Source organism: Chrysemys picta, chromosome 5 (genome assembly GCF_011386835.1).
Source record: "Chrysemys picta bellii isolate R12L10 chromosome 5, ASM1138683v2, whole genome shotgun sequence".
Classification (NCBI taxonomy): Eukaryota; Metazoa; Chordata; order Testudines; family Emydidae; genus Chrysemys; species Chrysemys picta.
The window spans coordinates 3,383-14,000 of record NC_088795.1 but is presented as its reverse complement, the minus strand read 5'-3'; positions in this window follow the sequence as shown (position 1 = coordinate 14,000).

Here is a 10,618-nt window from a genome sequence, read left to right as displayed (position 1 = left end):
GGCCTTGGCAGGAGAAGCCACTGCCTCAGGGTCGCCGAGGGAGTCAGGGATAGAGTCGGGGACGGAGCCTTTGTCCAGGCTCCCGCACTAGCCACTAGAGGAACACTCCCTTCCACAGCTGGGAAGTGCCAGCGGGACTCTATTCCCAGTCTCCCTGGCTCTGAGTGTGACTGAGGAAGGGAGTTGGGAGTCTGGACTCCTGGCTTTCATTGGCGGTTTTGCTCTATTCCCAGTCTCCCTGGCTCTGAGTGTGACCTATGGAGGTGGTGGAATCTTCATCCTTAGAGATTTGTAAGGCCCAGCTTGACAAGAAAAAAATCATCTATTTTAAATTAAGGGCAAAATTTATGACAATCTCTTAAATAATTTAAATAGAAGAGGAAAAAATAACATTAAGTGGAACATGTTCACTGCCAAGTTTTTAAGGCAGTCACACCACTGACGTGATAGCTAAGGCCCTGGAAGCAAAGTTAGCTGAAAAACTAACCCAGCTTTGGACAGCAATAGCTTCCTTGAAAGGGGTAGAAAATATTTCCTTCAGTTCTTCATTGCAGTTTATTCAAATAGTTCAGTTCAATTGACTAGTTCGTTGACATTCAAGAAAGCCATTGGGAGTTCACAAAACAGGCAAACTGGTTTTCCTCCATCAATCTATGCATAAAAACGAGGTGTGAGGGGATGGATCTACTAGTTCATCAATCTAGTGTTGTATCCTTGGGGGCAGCAGGTTTAGGAAGAAATTACTGGAGACCAGAGAACTGTAAGCCTTAAAAAGCAACCATTTATTTACACACACTGAACTCACCAAACCAGGCAAAACTTTCCTAATAATCTAACTCAGTTGCCATAGCAACACAAGATGCTATTACCAGGGCAACCAAATCCACAACATCTAGAAACACGTGGAGACCAGAATGTATCATTTCAGTTCACTAACCACCAGGGCCGGCTCCAGGGTTTTGGCCGCCCCAAGCAGCCAAAACCAAAAAAAAAAAAAAAAAAAAAAAGCAGCAGCCGCGACCGCGATCACGATCTGCGGCGGCAATTCGGCGGGAGGCCCTTCACTCCGAGCCGGAGTGAGGGACCGTCCGCCGAATTGCCGCCGAATACCTGGACCTGCCGCCCCTCTCCCAAGCGGCCGCCCCAAGCACCTGCTTGAGAAGCTGGTGCCTGGAGCCGGCCCTGTTAACCACACATCAAATTTCCTTTGTTCAAGAAATCAGTTAGTTTGAAATGCAAAACATTTGGATACAACTTTTTTCTTGTGCTTCTCTTTCTAGCTCTAGCATGACCTCGGTGTGTGACCAAAGAGAAGTCACTTCTTTTCTCTTTCCCTCTGTATCATGGGGATGGAGAAAATTCTCTAAGTCCTAGCAGGAGAGAGATTTGAGCATGTCAGGCGTGTTAGAGCCCTTGTGCTCTAAAGGACAATGAGTGATTGTTGTTGTTTGGGGCATTACCTAGGGAGGTGCTGGAATCTCCATCCGTACAAGTTTTTAAAGCTCAGCTTGACAAACCCCTGGCTGGGATGATTAACTTGTGGTTGGTCCTGCTTTGAGCAGGGGGGTGGACTAGATGATGTCCTAAGCTCTGTTCCAGCCCTAGTCGTCTATGATTCTATCAATAGGTAGCCATTAAAACATGTTGACTTGCTGGTTTTGCAGGATACATAAAAACAAAAAGGTTGACTGAAACATTTCTTTTTTCATTTCAAACAAACGGAGGTAAAGACGTATCTCTAGTTAATGCATTGAACTGATTGTTCCTGGTCATAATTGTCCAACCAGATTTTCGAAGTACTGGTTTACATCTCCTTCTCTCTAGTGTTTATTCATATATTACAAGAAGAATAGAAGCCTTCATCCTTTTTCAACTCCCAAACAGTTTTTTAAATTGGAATGAAGTAGCTGCATCAACTGAAATGAAGAAAATATTCTTTCTGCACCTGCAGAAGAAGCTATTGCTACCAAAATCGGGCTATTTCAACAACTTCTGGACCCCCAGGTGCTTAGCCAATGACTTCCAACAGTTCAGTGATTTGACTTCCTGTGAAACTTGGCAGCAAACATGGACTCCTTTATATATGTATTTATTTAAATGAGTTTACTAGGCTAGAGCAACTCTAGGCCTTAACATAGCTTGTCATAGTTTTAAATTTGATTCCCGATAGGTTTGTTAAAGAAACAAACTGTTTTTAAATTTACATTTTAAAAATCCAGGATAAATAAAAAAAAATCCCTTTGGGGTTTTTTTGGTTTTGAAATAGCAATTGATTGGTATTCCCCTTGATTTTAGAAGAACTACTTCATTCGAGAGAATCATAAACTGCTCATATTCTCTTAAAGGAGAGGAGGCAGCAAAATTCATATCAGTAATTTGTTGTGCCTTATTGCTCAGTCTTAAGCAAACAGGTGTCCGGAACTCTAGTTAGTCTCTTTTATGGAGGCCAAACTAAAAATCATAGAATCTTAGAAGATCAGGGTTGGAAGGGACCTCAGGAGGTCATCTAGTCCAACCCCCTGCTGAGAAGTGGTAAGAGGAGCAGGAATATTGTCTCCATCCCTGAACCAGTAGCAATTGCACCGGATATTGCCACAAAACCTACATTTTATTGCCAAATTGTCTAAGCCATTCCTCTTCTGCGCTTCCTGGTTTCTACGTTTCAAATCTACAAAACCGTCCCCTTGACAGTCCCCGCCCAGAAGGTGCAGCAGGCAGAGGAACCTTAGCAGTACCACTGTGGCACCAGAGGTAACTCAGCCACCTGTCGCTCGCTCACTCCACTAACCCTGAGCATCAACCCTAAGCCTGAGGCCTGCCTTGGGCATCGCTTCCATGGAAACCTGCAGGTTCATTTACTGACTCATGCAAATCACCTGTGGAGAGTTCGCACTGACTGGCGGAATTCACTCTCAAGTCACAATGCCCTTCAGCTCACAGCACCAAGGTAAGGGGCACAGGTGGAAATCAGGCTTTTCTGGTGATGTTATTTTCCAAATGTCACCAAAATCAACAAGCTTCTTCCCACTGATGCCTAGAAATTCCCTGAAATTTTGGATTCAATTGGATGTAGCCTTCAAAAATTATCGCCTTAGCGACAGACAAACAAATCCCATTGAATTGAGTCTTAGGCCTCACTGCACTCAGCCAAGAGTGCCTGAGTCTCCTCCCTATTAACTCAGCAATAGCCCCACACTTGGCCGATCAGTGTGGAGACTCTCAGACCTGGAGGCGGAGCATTCTCAACACACGGGCAAAAGCACTAGTCACCACAGGAGATCACTATGGTGGAGATCACCATCAGTGCACAATTCCAGCCCCACCTCTTTGTGAGGCCTCCTACAGTGACAGCTGGAGCACAGCCCCACCCTCCCCAGGAAGAAGAGCAGAGGAAAGAAATGAAAGAAAGAAAAGAGAAGAAGAGTCAAGAGGGAAGGAGGAAGAGGGAAGCAAAAAGGGACAAATTCCAAATGCCCCCAGCAAGTCTCAGATTCATAAATTCCAAGCCCAGAAGGAACCACACTGGTCTGAATTTCTGTTTCACATCGGTCATGGAACGTCCCTCAAAATAATTCCCATAGGAATTAGAGCAGATTTTTTAGTAAAACACCCAATCTCGATTTTAAAATAGGCCAGTTGTGGAAAATCCAGCACAACCCTCAGTGAATTGCTTCAAACTCTGATGTTAAAAATGCTCGCTTTATTTCCAGTGTGTATTGGTCTAGCTTCAACTTCATAGAATCATAGAATCATAGAATATCAGAGTTGGAAGGGAGCTCAAGAGGTCATCTAGTCCAACCCCCTGCTCAAAGCAGGACCAATTCCCAGCTAAATCATCCCAGCCAGGGCTTTGTCAAGCCGGGCCTTAAAAACCTCCAAGGAAGGAGACTCCACCACCTCCCTAGGTAACGCATTCCAGTGTTTCACCACCCTCCTAGTGAAATAATTTTTCCTGATATCCAACCTGGACCTCCCCCACTGCAACTTGAGACCATTGCTCCTTGTTCTGTCCTTCCATTGCTCCTCCTTCCAGCCATTGTCTCCTCATAACCTTTATCTGGTAAAGTGAAGAGCCCATTAGTAAATATTTGTTCCCATAGGCTCACCGCTTAACCTTCTCTTAGATTGACCTCCTGTAGTCTGTCACCACAGGGTAGGTTTTCTAATCCTTTCATCATTCTTGTGGCTCTTCTGTGAACCCCTCTCTGATTTATCAGCATCTGTCTCAAATTGTGGACACCAGAAAAGGACAGAATATTCCAGGAGTGGTTGCGCCAGTGCCCAGTACAGAGATATCAAACCTCTGTACCACAACCTGAGAATCTGCTAGGACAGAGTCCTCTATCTCGTACATAGAGCCTATATTTTTTCATACCTTCTACACAGATGACGATTTCTTTCCAAAAAATCCACACAGAATGGAAAAAAATCCAACAGAAACTCAACACCAACCGTCTCTTGGTCCTCAGGGAGAGACCGCGAGATGGAGGCTTGCTGCAGCAAGGCTACAGGGGTCTCCGAGGTTCCCCTGCCCCGCATCCCTGTCCTGCCTGGCTGTTGTCAAGGGAGCTCTGTGAGGTTACAGCCACCTCATCATCTTTGCCCAATAGGCTGAGTTCCTGCCAGAGACCTTTGTGAAGTCATTGCCACACTCACCATTCCCTGGCAGGCCTGATGACTGCCCCCGGCCAGCCCGGTTGGATGTTTGAGCTGCACCCTGCATCTCCCCACTTGCTCATTATTGATTCTGGAGAGCAACCAGGCCACCCAGTAAAACAGCAGAGTCTGTTCGTCACCCCACACTGAGTTTTCATAGAGGCATCGGTTGTGAAATAATTCAATCTCTTAATCTCGACTTAGCGACAGACAAACAAATGCCGTTGAATTGAGTCTTAGGCCTCACTGCACTCAGCCAAGATCGCCTGAGTCTCCTCCCTATGAACTCAGCAATAGCCCCACACTTGGCCGATCAGTGTGGAGACTCTCAGACATGGAGACGGAGCATTCTCAACACACAGGCAAAAGCACTAGTTGCAACAGGAGATCACTATGGTGGAGATCACCATCAGTGCACAATTCCAACCCCACCTCTTTGTGAGGCCTCCTACAGTGACAGCTGGAGCACAGCCCCACCCTCCCCAGGAAGAAGAGCAGAGGAAAGAAATGAAAGAAAGAAAAGAGAAGAAGAGTCAAGAGGGAAGGAGGAAGAGGGAAGCAAAAAGGGACAAATTCCAAATGCCCCCAGCAAGTCTCAGATTCATAAATTCCAAGCCCAGAAGGAACCACGCTGGTCTGAATTTCTGTTTCACATCGGTCATAGAACGTCCCTCAAAATAATTCCCATAGGAATTAGAGCAGATTTTTTAGTAAAACACCCAATCTTGATTTTAAAATAGGCCAGTTGTGGAAAATCCAGCATAACCCTGAGTGAATTGCTCCAAACTCTGATGTTAAAAATGCTCGCCTTATTTCCAGTGTGTATTGGTCTAGCTTCAACTTCCAGCCATTGACTGCTCATAACCTTTATCTGGTAAAGTGAAGAGCCCATTAGTAAATATTTGTTCCCATAGGCTCACCGCTTAACCTTCTCTTAGATTGACCTCCTGTAGTCTGTCACCACAGGGCAGGTTTTCTAATCCTTTCATCATTCTTGTGGCTCTTCTGTGAACCCCTCTCTGATTTATCAGCATCTGTCTCAAATTGTGGACACCAGAAATGGACACAATATTCCAGGAGTGGTTGCGCCAGTGCCCAGTACAGAGATATCAAACCTCTTTACCACAACCTGAGAATCTGCTAGGACAGAGTTCCCTATCTCGTACATAGAGCCTATATTTTTTCTTACCTTCTACACAGATGACGATTTCTTTCCAAAAAATCCACACAGAAATGGAAAAATATCCAAAAGAATCTCAACACCAACTGTCTCTTGGTCCTCAGGGAGAGACCGCGAGATGGAGGCTTGCTGCAGCAAGGCTACAAGGGTCTCCGAGGTTCCCCTGCCCCGCATCCCTGTCCTGCCTGGCTGTTGTCAAGGGAGCTCTGTGAGGTTACAGCCACCTCATCATCTTTGCCCAATAGGCTGAGTTCCTGCCAGAGGCCTTTGTGAAGTCATTGCCACACTCACCATTCCCTGGCAGGCCTGATGCCTGCCCCCGGCCAGCCCGGTTGGATGTTTGAGCTGCACCCCGGATCTCCCCACTTGCTCATTATTGATTCTGGAGAGCAACCAGGCCACCCAGTAAAACAGCAGAGTCTGTTCCTCACCCCACACTGAGTTTTCATAGAGGCATCGGTTGTGAAACAATTCAATCTCTTAATCTGGCCTCTATTTCACGGGCTATGAAATGTCACACTCTCAGCACCCTATTAAGCCCAATTGCTTGTAACACACTAAAAGGCCCCTTCCAGAATGACACCCAGTTGTGATGGTAGGACACCAGGAAACAGAGACTCCAGCTCTCCCCTGGGGAATTTGTTCCAGTGGCTAGTCTCCCTCGCTGTCAAAAATGGGTGCCTTGCTTCTTATTTGAATTGCTCTGGCTGCAGCTGACAGAGGTTGGTTCTTGTTGTGCCTTTCTTGGCTAGATCGAATTAGCCCTGCCCCGTGAAATCCGATCTCCCTGTCCTGCTGGGATCCCCCCAGCCAGAGAACCCAGTAGGGGCCTCCTAGCTGTTTGTCTGCCAGGCTGGGGACAGGACTTCCTCTCCGTGGGGATATCAGATGCACCTGCAGAGGCAATGCAGAAGTGAGTGCGCTGCATCAGCCCGGCGTTGGGCTCAGGGCTTTGGCCTTGGCAGCTTCTGCTCCAGTCACGTCTCTGGGCAGCGGCGGCTCCAGGCACCAGCACTCCAAGCTTGTGCCTGGGGCAGCAAGCCACGGGGGGCGCCCTGCCGGTCCCTGAGAGGGCAGCAGTCAGGCAGCCTTCGGCAGCACGCCTGCGGGAGGTCCGCCAGTCCCGCAGCTTCGGTGGTAATTCGGCATGCCGCCAAATCCACGGGACCGGGGACCTCCTGCAGGCGTGCTGCCGAAGGCCGCCTGACTGCCGTGCTTGGGGCAGCAAAAAAGCTAGAGCCGCCCCTGCTAAGAAGATGCGACTAGATTTATTTCTGTTTATTTCTTATTGGCTTGTGGACTCCTCTGAGCTAACCTCAAATGCTTTTTGTTTTGCTTGTAACCTTTAAGCTGGACCTCAGAAGGTTTTCTTGAGGTTTAAATTTTGTAAATGGGTTTTCTAAATCTAGCAAAAGCCTAAATTCCAGATGTATTTCATTCTTTTTGTTTTTAATAACATTTATCTTTTTTTAAGAAAAGGATTGGATTTTTGGTGTCCTAAGAGATTTGTGCAGGTTGTTTAATTAGCTAGAGCAACAACTAATTTCCTTTTTCTTTCTCAGCTCTTCCCCCAAGGGGGATGGGGAGGAGGAGGGGTGAAAGGGCTCGAGGGTACCCCACAGGAAGGAATTCCCAAGTGAGCCTTCCTGGGGTCCCAAGGGTTTTTGTTTGTTTGTTTTTGCCCTTGGGGGGTGGCAGCATCTATCCCTCCAAGGTCAGAGAGAAACTGTGACCTTGGGAGTTTAATAGCAGCCTAGAGTGGCCAGTATCAATGTTTAGAATCCTTGTGGGCCCCCATCTTCTGCACGTGACGTGCCAGAGTGGGGAATCAGCCTTGAGAGAGCTGCTATAAAATATGCCAGTTGCAGCAGCCCCTAAAGCACCATCAATCAGCAGGGCTAGCCAGAGCCACAACACGCTCTGGCCATTTCTCACCCTTGCACTCTAGTTTCTCATTGTCGTTATTATGATAGGGCCTAGAGGGTCCATCAGAGATAGTAGGCTCTACTCACATCCACATATTCAATGACAGTGCTCCAAAAAGCACACAGTCTACATAGACAAGGCAAAGGGTAGAATGGGAAGCAGAGGCACACAGATAGAAAGTAACATGATTAAGGTCACCCAGTGAGGTAGTGGCAGAGCCACGGTTAATATTCTGGGCTGAGATCCACAAAAGTATGTAGATGCCTAGCTCCCTTTGAAATCAATGAGAGCTGGGGGCCTAAATACCTTTGTGGACCTGAGCCCTGATCTCCCGACACCCAATCAAGTGCTCTGTTCACTAGATTATGTCTCTACCACTCCTCTACACTAGGGCTGCAAAGGACAGGTGGGGCAGAACTGGCTATGTCAGGTTAGCACCAACTGCTAATTGGGAAGATGCAGGTACTTCTCACCACCTATGTGCCACCTGCATAGCTCACTGAATCCAATGTCTCCTCATTAGGACAAAATATGTATCAATCAATTATACCCAGAATCACCCTAGAAATATATATTTTAAAAAATTTTTAAACCCACGAATGGCCAAAAAAACCCCACAGAAAACCACTGTCATAGTGTGTACCACTCACCACTGGTCTGGCACCACTTCCTGGTCACTCTGGAGACTAGGTCTTGGGGAAGACACCCCCTTCCATGGTTTGCACATCAGCGCTCGGATTCTCTCTCTGGTCTGCAGCCCCTCTTTCAGCCCTGGAACTGCAGCGTCCTCTTCGTGACTCCACCCTCCAGGGAGGTCACTCAGTGTTCCCCTCTTTTGGGGTTCAGTCCTTCAAATCCTATGTCACTCCCAGAGGGTCCCAGACAGTCTTCCTGTTCCCTGCTCCACTGGTCGAAGCCATGCCCTTGGTGGCTGATAGGGGAGAGCTCAGGCCTGCCCACTACTCTGGGGTCCACTCCAGGGAACCTCCACCCAGCATTTGGGGGCTTTCCTCTCTCTGCCCTCATTGCTCTTTCCCTGGACTGCTTTACCACTCCTGGTTCCCCTCCTCTGTCTGTGGGAACCAGCTCCAAACCCTCAACTCTCTTCCCAAGGAGTGACTGCAGCTAATACATCTCTGCAGCACCTAAAACACTTCTCCTTCCCAGGGAGTGACTGCCCTTTCCCAGCAGCAGCCCACTTGCAATCGATTCCTGCTCCCTGGCTCTTCCTCCAGGTGTGGCCTGTGGAGTCCATATGCCTACCTGGCTACCTTAGCCTCTTCCAGTCCTGTGTAGGAGGGACACCCCATCACAACCCCCAACATCTGTAAAAAGAAAAATCCCCTAACTGAAAAAGCTATTTTCAGAACCTACTCTGAATATTAGCATGTTCACTCATTACTCTAAATGCAAGTCACCTTAATTCCCAGTTCAAACACAGCTGACACACACATATATATAAGGGAGAGGGCAATGCTAAGATACTGCAAACAGTTACAGTTCACCCAGGGATAAACCTTCAGGGTATCACTCAATTCAGTGCCCCAGAAAATTCTAACTTTCCCACTGAAGTTAATATCGGGGACTCTGGGGTCAGCTTGTGTTGTCAGTTAAGCTGGTGTAAATGCAACAACTTTAATGAAGTCACTCACTTCAGATTTATGAGAGCAGGATTTAGCCTTGTGTCTCCTTGTGCTTGATGGCAACTGAGGTAATTGTCTGTGCTCTGATAATTTTGTCGCCAATTTCTAAAGAAAAACGATCCTAAATAAGTGCTCATAGGGAAAAAATGTATTAAATTAACCATAAAGGAGTGAGAATGAAGAAAGGAGATAAAAAGCCCGAGGATGCACTTTTACAGGTAAAACCTTCCAAATAAAGGTATTATGTCTAGTAGAATTTTTCCGACATTTTCTGATGAAACTTAGTTGAAGTGAAATGTTTTGCCAAATCTATTGCAGATTCGAGAAAACTTTTGGGGAAACATAGGTAGGGTTCCATTCAGTGACTAGCAAACATAATACTGCCAAGCATATCAGTTTCACATGTTTCACTTCAGGAGCAACTTAATTATGGCGTTTCTTGACATGAGTGTGCTTGAATTAGCAATCTTAAAATTCTTTTAACAAAGCGTGTGTGTAATTGTCTAGGGTTAATAAAAAACAAACAAATGAAAAAGAAAACCCAGAATTCTATCATGTAGTATCATATTGACACTCACATGGTTCATCAGCTGGTGTGGAAACTTTATATCCATTGCAAGGACCTCTGCCATTTGAGCTAGTGGTCTAATTGATAGCATTAGTCGATTGTCCTATTCAATGTGGCCCAGAACTAGAAGGGGATGGGACAAACCCTTGGCCAGTGGGCTGCAGAGGAATGGTGAGATTCGAGAATCATGGGTTCCATTCCACGCTGTAGAGAGAAGTGTGCTCTAGGGGCATGGGCCCTTCTGACAGTTCCCCACAAGCTTGACCCCTTCTGCTCCATCCCCTCTGACCTGTCTTGGTTTCTTTCCCCCTCCAACTCCTTGTCACAGTCTTTTTGCCTACCTACCCCCAGTCTTCCCCTCCAGGCCTTCCATCTGAGCCCCAAAGTCCTCCCACAGTTCTTCATCCCAGTCTCCTTGTCCAGGAAGCCCTAGACTTGCCCCTGCCACCAGTTCCCTGACCTATTCCCCCACCCCAAACTCCTTGTCCTAATCTACTAAGTGCAGCACTTGTATTTTCTTCACTGGAGTCAGGAATCTTCCTCCTCCATGTTGTCTGGTAGCCAGCAAGAGGATAATTGAAAGCACAGCAAAGGGCATTGCTCCTGGTTCCTGTGCTTGGCTCCACAACATCCCATAGCAGCCAG